Genomic DNA, 13,385 nt, shown 5'->3' on the forward strand with positions numbered 1-13,385 from the left:
CAATAGAAATATAGAACATAGAAAATAGGTGCTGGAGTAGGCCATTCGGCCCTTCGAGCCTGCACTACCATTCAATGAATTCATGGCTGAACATGCAACTTCAGTACACCATTCCTGCTTTCTCGCCATACCCCTTGATCCCCCTGGTAGTAAGGACTACATCGAACTCCTTTTTGAATATATTTAGTGAATTGGCCTCAACAACTTTCTGTGGTAGAGAATTCCACAGGTTCACCGCTCTCTGGGTGAAGAAGTTTCTCCTCATCTCGGTCCTAAATGGCTTACCCCTTATCCTTAGACTGTGACCCCTGGTTCTGGACTTCCCCAACATTGGGAACATTCTTCCTGCATCTAACCTGTCTAAACCCATCAGAATTTTAAACGTTTCTATGAGATCCCCTCTCATTCTTCTGAACTCCAGTGAAAACAAGCCCAGTTGATCCAGTCTTTCTTGATATGTCAGTCCCGCCATCCCGGGAATCAGTCTGGTGCACCTTCGCTGCACTCCCTCAATAGCAAGAACGTCCTTCCTCAAGTTAGGAGACCAAAACTGTACACAATACTCCAGATGTGGCCTCACCAAGGCCCTGTACAACTGTAGTAACACCTCCCTGCCCCTGTACTCAAATCCCCTCACTATGAAGGCCAACATGCCATTTGCTTTCTTAACCACCTGCTGTACCTGCATGCCAACCTTCAATGACTAATGTACCATGACACCCAGGTCTCGTTGCACCTCCCCTTTTCCTAATCTGTCACCATTCAGATAATAGTCTGTCTCGCTGTTTTTACCACCAAAGTGAATAACCTCACATTTATCCACATTATACTTCATCTGCCATGCATTTGCCCACTCACCTAACCTATCCAAGTCACTCTGCAGCCTCATAGCATCCTCCTCGCAGCTCACACTGCCACCCAACTTAGTGTCATCCGCAAATTTGGAGATACTACATTTAATCCCCTCGTCTAAATCATTAATGCACAATGTAAACAGCTGGGGTCCCAGCACAGAACCTTGCGGTACCCCACTAGTCACTGCCTGCCATTCTGAAAAGGACCCATTTACTCCTACTCTTTGCATCCTGTCTGCCAACCAGTTTTCAATCCACGTCAGCACACTACCCCCAATCCCATGTGCTTTAACTTTGCACATTAATCTCTTGTGTGGAACCTTGTCGAAAGCCTTCTGAAAGTCCAAATACACCACATCAACTGGTTCTCCCTTGTCCACTCTCCTGGAAACATCTTCAAAAAATTCCAGAAGATTTGTCAAGCATGATTTCCCTTTCACAAATCCATGCTGACTCGGACTCATCACGTCACCTCTTTCCAAATGCGCTGCTATGACATCCTTAATAATTGATTCCATCATTTTACCCACTATAATTCCTTGTTTTCTCTCTCCCTCCTTTTTTACAAAGTGGGGTTACATTGGCTACCCTCCACTCCATAGGAACTGATTCAGAGTCTATGGAATGTTGGAAAATGACTGTCAATGCATCCGCTATTTCCAAGGCCAGCTCCTTAAGTACTCTGGGATGCAATCAGGCCCTGGGGATTTATCGGCCTTCAATTCCATCAATTTCCCCAACACAATTTCCCGACTAATAAGGATTTCCCTCAATTCCTCCTTCTTACTAGACCCACAATGTGCCACAATATTTGCATATTAAGTCCTATACTTGGGAAAGGTACACGCAAAGCTTCACACTTGTTTAAATTAAGATTCAACTCTCTCCCAAGCTTGAAGTTTTGAAATATGGCTTCACTTGTTTCCAGATTGTACTAACAAAGAGCAACCCATGGTACCACCAGCACCAACTAAAATAACTCCACACTAACAGGCCAATTTATTTCTGGAGGGATAGAAGTGAAAAGTAGAGAAGTTATGCTAAACTGATATCGAACCTTGGTTAGACCACACTTAAAGTACTGTGTACAATTCTGGTTGCCATATTATCAAAAGGATTTAGAGGCATTGGAGAGGGTTCAAAAATAATTTCAACACGTGATACCAGAACTGAGAGGTTATACCGATCAGGAAAGGATGAACAGGCTCTTGAAAAGAGCAGGCTGAGAGGTGACCTAAAAGAGATTGTTAAAATTAAGAGTGGATACAGACAAGTTTTTCCACTTGTGGGGAAGAGCATAACTAAAGGCCATCAATATAAGATCATCACCAAGAAATCAAATAGGGAATTCAGAAGAAACTTCTTCACCCAGAGTGCTGAGAATGTGGAACTCGCTGTTCAAGCGACGAGTAGGGAAGAGGCTCGAGCAGAGCATAAACGCCAGCATGGACTGGTTGGGTCAAACGGCCTGTTGTTTCTGTGCTGTATATCCTATGTAAATTAGATATAATGGGCCATAATTTTGCTGTGGCAGGGCATCCAACAGTTGTTTGCCATCAGTTAAGACTTGCTATTACACAGTTAGGTTTTTGTATTTTTGCTTGGCAAATTGCTGAAAGTATGAGTGGATAACATCACAGCGAGGGAGACCGGGCATCTGTAACCCGAGTGAACAGGGAAAGCAACAGTGTAGCTCCTTAACCAATTGGATTGAAGGATTGTGAAATTAACAAGAGAAGTTTTAAAGTGTGTCTTAAAAGGAGGAGAGAGGGGTAGAGAGCCGAAGAGGTTTAATGAAGAAATTCCTGAACTTACAGCCAAGGCAGCCGAAGGCACAGCTGCCACTGGTGGAGCTAATCGGGGATGCGCAAGAGGCTAGAATTGGAGGAGCAAAGAGATCTCGGAGGGTTGTTGGGATGGCGGGGGGGGTGGGGGGCGGGGGAAGCGAGGCCATGGAGGGATTTGAAAACAAGGATGAGAATGTTTTGACGTATTACCGGATTGGGATCCAATGTAGATCAGTGAGCACAAGGATGATGGGTGAACGGGACTTGGTGCAGGTTAGGATACGGGCCAACAGAGTTTTGGACGAGCTCAAGTTTATGGGGGGGGGGGGCGCAGAAAATGAGACTGAGAAGGAAATGTAAATTAGAGTGGGTGAATTCAATGCCAAATCAGGTAGAGAGAGAGAGAAAAATAAAGAGAGGGATAGAAAGACGGGATTGAGAGAGATATAAAAGAATTGAAATAAAGTGTAAAAAAAGTTAAAATTTTAAATTGAAAATTTTTTTTAATATCGCGAACAATTAAAACATGAAGGAATGAGACTCCATGCTTGCAATAGTTCATTTTCAGTGCCAGAGGGGTTGACTGGCAGTAATTAACACTCATCGGCTTGTTAAAAGAAATACAACAAGACTTAACTTTCTGTGGCGAGTTTCGTTCGTATCTACCACACAAATACAAAAACTTCATGCCGTTCAATGCATTTCAATGGTGAAGTACAGAGCAAAAATGCCATTTTCATCAAGTTAACGGTGGACCGGTGCAACTCAGAATGAATGTGCACCACAGGAGAGGGACATACACACACACACACACACACACACACACACACACACACACACACAGGAGAGAGAGAGAGAGAGAGAGAGAGAGAGAGACACACACACCATCCTCCTCTACAGGTGGCCTAAGAATTATTTGGATGGAATAAGATTAAAATCTAATACCATTATTCAGCATTTCTACTTCCAATTAATGACATACAAAACATCTTTGGCGGGCTAGACATCTTAGGCACATCATTACTGCAATCAATCAATGTGCTAGCAGCTGTGCCTGAGTAGCATCAAAGAGGGGAAACACCCTTTTTTGCCATCCCACAGACAATCTAATTAAAATGATAAATGTCAGTCAGGAATGGGATTTAAACCATGCTCTCCTCGACAGAAAAAGAACATTCCAGCACTACAAATACAGGGTTTCACTGAATGATTAACATATAGCAGTGTGTTAAATTTTAAAGATCACTCTTGCTGTTTTAATACATGTATATTATTTTATTTTGAACAGCCTTAAACTGTAGCTTCACTTGAATAAAACCTCTGTTCTGCTGCATCGCCACAAAATAAATTAGTGTCCAACATGTACAAGTCGGGATCACACCTTAAAGCCAATATATAGCAAACAAATACACAGATTACGGAGTTAAGTTAACATCCTGAATGCGTCAGATATCCAATTGATTAAATGTGAAGCTATCAAAAATCATTTGCTCAACAGACAGAAAAAGTTGCCCATTAACCAAGAACAAATACCATAATATTTGTCAGTCGTGCGTCAGTTGGTAGCACTCTCGATTGAGTCAGGATTTTGGGTTTAAGTCCCACTACAGAGACTCGAGCACAAAATCGAGGATGACACTTCAGTGCAGTATTGAGGGAATGCTGCACTGTCGGAGATGTCATATTTCAGACGAGATGTTAAACAGAGGCCCTATCTTCCCTCTTAGGTGGATGTAAAAGATCCCATGGCACTATTTCGAAGAGCCAGTGAATTATCCCCAATGTCCTGCCCAATATTTATCCCTCCATCAAAATGACAATCAAATTATCTGGTCATTAGCACATTGCTGTTTGTGGGACCTTGCTGTGTGCAAATTGGTTGCCACATTTCCCACATTACAATAGTGACTGCACTACAAAAAGTATTTCATTGGCTGTAAAGTGCTTTGGGACATCTTGAGCTTTTGAAAGGCGTTATATAAATCCAAGTTTTTCTTTCTGCCCAAGTAACTCAATTTTTTTTTCAAACCCAGCAATATGCCACCACAAAGTGAACCAAGATTATTTACAAATATCTCAACTTTTCATAATTGCTTCTGACCACCATTTTCCTTCCTCACACATATCCAGCTAAAAATATTAGAATATTAAAAAAATACACAACTCGAAAACAAAAATCACAAAATCTACCTTTAAATTAGTAATTTAGTGTTACATATGCCTGCAAGAGGTTTACCTCCACACAGGTCTGCCCCTCTATTTGTGGCCTGAAGCTGGAGTTCTGCTTCAATCCCAGAGTTAATCACTTTTTTCTGGGCCTTGAGCGATCACGATTCCGGCTCTTGTTGACAAATTGACGACTAATCCAATCTATCAGGCTCAATCGTGAGACCATCCCTGGTGCACTGCTAAGGCAACAACAGCTTGACATGACAGTGGGAAATAAAGAAAAAGATGGGGAGGGAAGGGGAAAAGGGATATAGTCAAACATGGCAACCAACTTGTGCACGACAAGCACCCACAAACAACAAATGCATGGATGACCAGACAATCTGTTTTGGTTGAGGGAAGAATGCTGGGCAGGACACCGGGAGAACTCCCTGCTCTTCTTCAAATACAACACAAGCTTGTCCATCCACTTCACGGTCTTGGTTTAATATCTCATCCAAGAGATGGCACCTCCAACAATGCAGCACTTTCTCAGTACAACACTTAAATTACAACCTTGATTACATTCTTGAATCTTTAATGGGGCTTGAATACACAATATTCTGACTCAAATGCAAGAATGATACCAACTGCACCAACCTGACAGTTTTAGCAAGAACTATAAGTCCAGAGGGAAATAAGCAGAGCAAAAAAATTCATAACTGTGTAATTAACAGAAAAAGGACAAAAACTTGGGGAAAAGTGATGGGTAGAATGAACAAATCTTAAGTGATTACTGCAAATCCATGGAAGGTAAAGCAAAGGAAACAAAGTTGTAAAACCAGCAGTTTTGTGGAGTTACTTGCAGCCGAAGCAAGTTTGTCAAGTGGAAGACAAATACGATCAACTGGACCTGTGCGGCTTAGAGTATCAGTGAAGTGTGTGAAATCTTTACCTCATCTCAGTTGTGTTTTATATATGTACTATATTGCAGCAGTGGCAAACCACTGTCACATGTAAGCTGCAGCAGAAGCACAAGAAACAGACGACCAATGAATGCCACATTAGTATAGCTTCTAGATTTGTAACCCAAATCTAAGATTTACATGCAGCTCCAAGGAATTTAGTCTGAAAAGGTATCTGTATTGAAAAACACTAATATTCATTCAACAGCATCTACTATGTTACAAAGGCACATTTCTAGTTTTACTATTTGATCATTTTTTAAGCAATGCATCAACCTTCTTACTCCTTTGCATATATTTAAAGTAATAATCAAACTTGCAAGCAGAACTGCAGTGTTGCTTTTCCAAACTCAACTCAATAAATTCAAAACCAACCAATAAATTATGCCAGTCTCTGAAAAGAGGGCCAAAAAGGGAAGAGTATAGCTGTTGAAACCAAACAGAGAAATTATTCCAGTCGTATTACAGCAAAAGGGTGAAAGAAGAAAAGAGGTTCCTAAAGTATGCAACTAGTGCTAAAACAGAAAATGAACTAAAAGTAGGCAACTTAATAAATGAGTGCTTCCTGAAACTATGCTCTAAATAAGATTCTAGTGGCATGCCGCTCATCAGGTTCCACAACTGAACCCGAATGTTTTTGATTTTGGTTTTGGTAGACATAGTAGTTCGAAACCAATAATTCCGCAAGAACAAACATTATACAAGGGTGCTAAGTGAGAATAGGAATGAAATCTACTCAATGCTGAATCATCATGAAGGAGCCAATAAAAAATAAGCATGATCCCACTGGATTGGAAACAAACAACTTGAGGAGAAATTGTTTCACACAGAACGTGGTTCGGGGTTTGGAACTCACTGCCTGAAAGGGTGGTAGAGGCAGAAACCCTCACCGCATTTAAAAAGTACTTAGATATGCACTTGCAGTGTTGTAATCTACAAGCCTACGGACCAAGAGCTGGAAAGTGGGATGCCTGGCACAGACATGATGGACCAAATGGTCTCCTTCTGTGCTGTAAATTTCCATGGTTCTATAATCCAAAGTGGTGCCTATTTTGAAGAAGTGACAAAATAAACCTGGGTAAAAATAGACCATTTAGTCTTATATCAGTAACTAGCAAAATAATAGGATTAGAAATAAATTCAAGGTTACTCATCTGAAATGATCAAACGTAGTTCCCTTACAGTCACATTCAGGTGAATTTACAATGGGGAACAAAGAAATTGCAGACGAGTTGAACAAATACTTTGGTTCTGTCTTCACGAAGGAAGACACAAATAACCTTCCGGAAATACTCGGGCACCGAGGGCCTAGTGAGAAGGAGGAACTGAAGGATATCCTTATTAGGCGGGAAATTGTGTTAGGGAAATTGATGGGATTGAAGGCTGATAAATCCCTGGGGCCTGATGGACGCATCTCAGAGTACTTAAGGAAGTGGTCCTAGAAATAGTGGATGCATTGGTGATCATTTTCCAACAGTCTATCGACTCTGGATCAGTTCCTATGGACTGGAGGGTAGCTAATGTAACACCACTTTTTAAAAAGGGAGGGAGAGAGAAAGCGGGTAATAATAGGCCGGTTAGCCTGACATCAGTGGTGGGGAAAATGTTGGAATCAATTATTAAAGATGAAATAGCAGCACATTTGGAAAGCAGTGACAGGATCGGTCCAAGTTAGCATGGATTTATGAAAGGGAAATCATGCTTGACAAATCTTCTGGAATTTTTTGAGCATGTAACTAGTAGAGTAGACAACGGAGAACCAGTGGATGTGATGTATTTGGACTTTCAAAAGGCTTTTGACAAGGTCCCACACAAGAGATTGGTGTGCAAAATTAAAGCACATGGTATTGGGGGTAATGTACTGACATGGATAGAGAACTGGTTGGCAGACATGAAGCAGAGAGTCAGGATAAACGGGTCCTTTTCCGAATGGCAGGCAGTGACTAGTGTGGTGCCGCAGTGCTCAGTGCTGGGACACCAGCTATTTACAATATACTTTAATGATTTAGATGAAGGAATTGAGTGTAATATCTCCAAGTTTGCAGACGACACTAAGCTGGGTGGCGGTGTGAGCTGTGAAGAGGATGCTAAGAGGCTGCAGGGTGACTTGGACAGGTTAGGTGAGTGGGCAAATGCATGGCAAATGCAGTATAATGTGGATAAATGTGAGGTTATCCACTTTGGGGGCAAAAACAAGGCGGCAGAATATTATCTGAATGACGACAGATTAGGAAAAGGGGAGGTGCAACGAGACCTGGGTGTCATGGTACATCAGTCATTGAAAGTTGGCATGCAGGTACAGCAGGTGGTGAAGGCGGCAAATGGTATGTTGGCCTTCATAGCTCAGAGATTTGAGTATAGGAGCAGGGAAGTCTTACTGCAGTTGTACAGGGTCTTGGTGAGGCCTCACCTGGAACATTGTGTTCAGTTTGGTCTCCTAATCTGAGGAAGGACGTTCTTGCGACTGAGGGAATGCAGCGAAGGTTCGCCAGACTGATTCCTGGGATGGTAGGACTGACATATGAGGAGAGACTGGATCGACTGGGCCTGTATTCACTGGAGTTTAGAAGGATGAAAGGGGATCTCATAGAAACATATAAAATCCTGACAGGACTGGACAGGTTAGATGCAGGAAGAATGTTCCCGATGTTGGGGAAGTCCAGAACCAGAGGACACAGTCTAAGGATAAGGGGTAAGCCATTTAGAACTGAGATGAGGAGAAACTTCTTCTCAGAGTTGTTAACCTGTGGAATTCCCTACCACAGAGAGTTGTTGATGCCAGTTCGATGGATATATTCAAGAGGGAGTTAGATATGGCCCTTATGGCTAAAGAGATCAAGGGCTATGGAGAGAAAGCAGGAAAGGGGTACTGAGGTGAATGATCAGCCATGATCTTATTGAATGGTGGTGCAGACTCGATGGGCCGAATGGCCTACTCCTGTACCTATTTTCTATGTTTCTATCACAGGCAGTCCCTCAGAATCGAGGAAGACTTGCTTCCACTCTAAAAAGGAGTCCTTAGGTGGCTGAACAAAGCAAGTAGCAGCCAATATTGTATTAGAAGGTCCAGATCTAGTCTGACCAACCTCTTTAACTTTGAGAAAGTGACGTGACATTTCAAGTGGATATTGGAAATCCTATGATGTCGTATATCTTGTCCTTCAAAAAGCCTTCGATAATGTTACACAAATAAAGCTGCAAGTTTAAGGAGGTGAATACTCTATGTAAAACTTGGATATAGATAAGAAATTGGCTGAGAGAGAGGAAGTGCTAGTTGAGGGAATGACATCAAACTGGGGTGATAGACTAAATGGAGTGTCCCAAGGATCACATGTTTCTGATCTACATTACCAACCTGGGTTTAGGAAGACATTGGAGTCATCAAATATGCAAATAATAAATTGAGGGAGGCAGCAAACAGTATTGTCTAATGAAGCTTCTAAAAATCTAGAGAAGGACTGAGGCAATATTTACAAGTCGGCAAAACTATGGCAAATGAAATCAATACAAGTAAGTACATGGTCTCACACATTGAAAGAAAAATGGTACCTACTAATAGAATGTATTGAAATAGTTAGGGGGCGGAATAAAAGAGTCGAGTACGATGGTGGGCTTAACATTTAGCATGTCCAATTACTGCAGACCTGCAATCAACAAAAGAAACAGAATATTAAGCGAAATAAAAACAGAAAATGCTGGAAATACACAGGTCAGGCAGCATCTGTGGAGAGAAACAGAGTTAACATTTCAGGTCGATGACCTTTCATCAATACTGGAGAAAGTTAGAGATCAAACAGGTCTTAAGCAAGTGCGGGGCCAGGGAAAGGGAGGAGGGGTGAAAGAACAAAAGGAAAGGTCTGTGATAAAGCAGAAGGCAGGAAGGCTTTCCTTGCCTGTGTACTCACCCCCTTTTCTCTTGCTTAAAACTTGTTACATCTCTAACTTTTTCCAGTTCTGATGAAAGGTCTTCGACCTGAAACATTAACTCTGTTTCTCTCTCCACAGATGCTTCCCGACCTGCTGAGCATTTCCAGCATTTTCTGTTCTTATTTCAGATTTCCAACATCTGCAGTATTTTGCTTTTCTATCAGAATACAGAGCGATGCTGACAGATCAGGGAGTACAAGTCTGAGGCCATTATGTTGAAGCTATAGGGACAACTCAAAACATTTTTTGATCTGGTCACCAAGAAACATTCAAGCTCTGAAATCCGTGCATAAGAGAGTCCAGAAGCTGAACCCTCATGTTAGAGAACTGAATTATGAGGAAAGCTTAAAAATTCAGACACTTCAGCCTTGAAAACAGACAAATAAAAGAAGATCTTAGAGGCTTATAAGATACTATGGGAAGTAGAGCTCTATTCCAAATTATGCATGGTAACAGGACAAGGATATAACATAGTAAAAGGCAAGCTCAAGATTGTTATTCCAAAGAATTTCTTCATACAAAGTGATCAATATCTGGAATGATTTTAGGACAATGTACAGTACGCATGTTATAAATTTCTGAAATGATAATAAAGTGTCAACAATGCCTTACTTGTTTATTTCATAAAAAGTTAACCAATTACATCTATAAATTGTCCAATAAGATATCCAATTACAATAATTATAACTACTAGAAAATTTCAGAAGTTTTGAGAGGCGGATCAATACAGTTCAATGATGATGCAATTTAAGAACACTTGGAATTCACAAACAATACTTAAAGATCAAGGGCAAATCTGATAAAGTAAAAAAAACTATTGACGAGTATTTGACTACCAAGATCAAAACTTAGTTTAATATGTGAAGAGGTGGCCTAAAAACAAAATGCTCAAAACAAATTCTGGAAACATGCTGCAACACAAGCTGAGAGAGTCACAAATTATCATTGGCTGTTTCAATGAGTTGAGGATTGTAATTGGATGTCTTACTGAACAATTTATAGATGTCATTGGTTAACTTTTAATGAAATAAACAAGTAAGGCATTGTTGACACTATTAACATTTCAGAAATTTATACTCACCCACTCCTATATTTGAAGCAGGTTTGCCAGAAACAGGTTGATTACATTTGCATTGCAATGCATTCATTGTGTGATATATTTGTAGACCTATATAACATGCGTATTGTACATTGTCCTGAAATCATTCCAGATATTGATCACTTTGTATGAATAAATTCTTCGGAACAACAATCTTGAGCTTACCTTTTACTATGTTATACCCACCCGTAACAACAACAAGGTGTAAAGCTAATTTATTCCACTAGAGTAATTAAATAAATTCACAGGATTAGTCACAATTTTTTTTTGATGGAAATTAATTTAAAGACTTTTTTTCATGTTCCATGAGAAGCAGCATACACAGAATAAAATAATTGGTTATAAGCTGCTTGTTTTCAGATAGGACAACTTTAAAAACATTGTTGTGCCAGGTCTTCATGTTGAACATGGTAATAATGTGCTCAAAATGTGAATGTGAGTAGCTGCATATACATTAAAATCAAGAAACGTGCACAAATAAATGAATTGTTCTATGGATGCTTGGAACAATATCTCAAAGTTTCCCATCATATAACCAGTTAGCCTAAGTTTCAGAGATTTTTTTTCACAGACCTGGAAGATCACTGTGATGTAAAGTACTTCCAAGTTATATTTTCACAAATATGAAAAGCTTACTCGCCATAACAGCTGAACGTCACCTGTTGAACACAAAAAGTACAAGCTCGCAGCTTACTTAAGCCAGTTTAGAATCGACTTTGGTGAATCACAAAATAAATATACAGGGGAGAGAACAAAAAAATTCCCCATCTCAGAATTCCCCTGCTCATTTCACAGCTCCAAACTGCCCCAGTGACAACTTTGTCCTTTGAATCATAGCAACTTGATGCCGGGAGGCACTGGACCTGTCCACTAACTGACGCGTCAGCCAGCCAATCGCAAACCTAGTTTATTCGGCCGGCCTTCCAATCAGCCAATCAGGGGGTGAGAGGGGCGGAATCTGGCTGCCAGCGGGTTAGGTTGCTCTTAGGGCCGGCGCTGTCTTCGAGTTGCGCCTTGGTTACGGTTCAGATCAAGAGAGCGAGCGACAGACCGTGACTAGAGGCTGGAGCCGGGGCCAAGAACGAGCTCGGTGCTGTGCCGGCAACTGGCGCAGCTCGGGCGCCTCGACGAGAGGGAGGTTTCCTGGCCGGCTGGAGGAGGGTTAAAAGTAGGCCGGAGGGACGGTAAAAGGCCCGCGGATCGGGGGAGTGGGGACGATGACAGTTCCCCCGCCGCGGGCTGGGCTGCCCTGCCCCACCACCCACACCTCGCCATGTCCTTACCAGGAAGTACCAGGCTTCACTGAGCGAGTGATGGCGCCGCTGTGGTCGCTCCTGTGGCCGCCCTTTCAGCGCCTGCCGCTTGTGGAGTGCGTGCGGCCGAGGGTCAGGCGGCCGCGCTCGAGCTGGCGATCGGTGCTCGCGCGCTGATGTCAGTGCAAGGATCGCGCGCCCCACACCCGCCGTGTCCGCGCCGCCATTGGCTGAAACATCCCAGCATTCCCCGGGACACACACAGGGGGCGTGGCGGCGGCGGCAGCAGCTCTCAAGGTGAGATAAGTCAGGCTCCTTCATGGTGGAAAGAGAAAATATCTTCAGCCCATGTGTCATGACAGAAAACGGCAAAATCTGCTGCGGTTTCTCCTTTCCACCGTGCAAGACAGTAGATGTTGCTAGTTTCTGCTTCTTGCCACCATCCAAGACACTGGATATTGCCACGCATTCGCACCGACATGCCCAACTTGTGGAACTGCTGCCAGACAAATCACGAATAATCTGCAGTCTTGCCCTGTACCTGTATCTCAAGTGCTGGCGAGCAATGCATCGTAACACCTTCTCTGATGTGCGCAATCCTACGGAGAGCCGTATCAACCTCCCATCCCCACACCCCACCTATCTTTGGAATGCGAATAAAAAAGTTACAAATACCTCCATTACTGGATATTTGATCTTTTGCAGAAACAAACTAAATGTTAACAAACGATTACCAAACACACTAAAGACGCTTGTGTAATTCTGTACAGAACAACTGACAAAGTAAAAACAGCCAGAACTGAAATGAAACAAGCTAATTCATTCAAAAGGCCGTGAATAAAATGTGACACGTTGTATCTAGTTAGCTAATTTATATGCATCAACTTTATTTACCTTTTATCAGTACGACAGCTGTCATAAATAAATCAATTATCTCTTAAATTATTTTAATCTTAGTTTAAAATAACACTCAACCACATATAGAATTGCTATGCTGCCTATTGTAGCAGTGATTCAGCAAAATATTTGAAGCAAACCTGGAATTAAGATTGCAGCAAGAATGCATTTAAAAGAAGTAATGCAATCTTGGGCATGGGTAAGCTGAACTCATGTGCAACCTGTGTGGCTACAACACCATGCCAGCCGAGGTTCAGTGGGTAGCACACTCATCTCTGAGAGTCCCACTCCAGAGACTTGAGCACAAAATCTAGGCTAACGCTCTAGTACAGTACTGAAGGAGTGCCGCACTTTTGGATGAGATGTTAAACTGAGGCCCTTTCAGCCCTCTCAGACAAACGTAAAAGATTCCATGGCACTGTTTTTAAGAGGAAGGGAGTTATCCCCGGTATCCT

At 42.0% G+C, this 13,385-nt stretch overlaps 1 protein-coding gene across 6 annotated transcripts in view; it reads right to left on the minus strand.

Annotated features, from left to right (window-relative positions):
- Positions 1-12,270, minus strand: part of nek7 (NIMA-related kinase 7) — a 287,464-nt gene extending 275,194 nt beyond the window's left edge. For 3 of the 6 annotated variants that reach the window (XM_070887310.1, XM_070887316.1, XM_070887307.1), the window contains exon 1: positions 12,064-12,270. The gene's annotated coding sequence lies outside the window, so the exon portion shown is untranslated. Of the gene's footprint in view, positions 1-9,307; positions 9,399-11,353; positions 11,440-12,063 lie in introns of those variants that run through there. The other 3 variants (XM_070887309.1, XM_070887308.1, XM_070887313.1) reach the window with 2 other exon arrangements.
- Between the last annotated feature and the right edge of the window lie 1,115 nt (positions 12,271-13,385).

Source organism: Pristiophorus japonicus, chromosome 8 (assembly GCF_044704955.1).
Source record: "Pristiophorus japonicus isolate sPriJap1 chromosome 8, sPriJap1.hap1, whole genome shotgun sequence".
Lineage (NCBI taxonomy): Eukaryota > Metazoa > Chordata > Chondrichthyes > Pristiophoridae > Pristiophorus > Pristiophorus japonicus.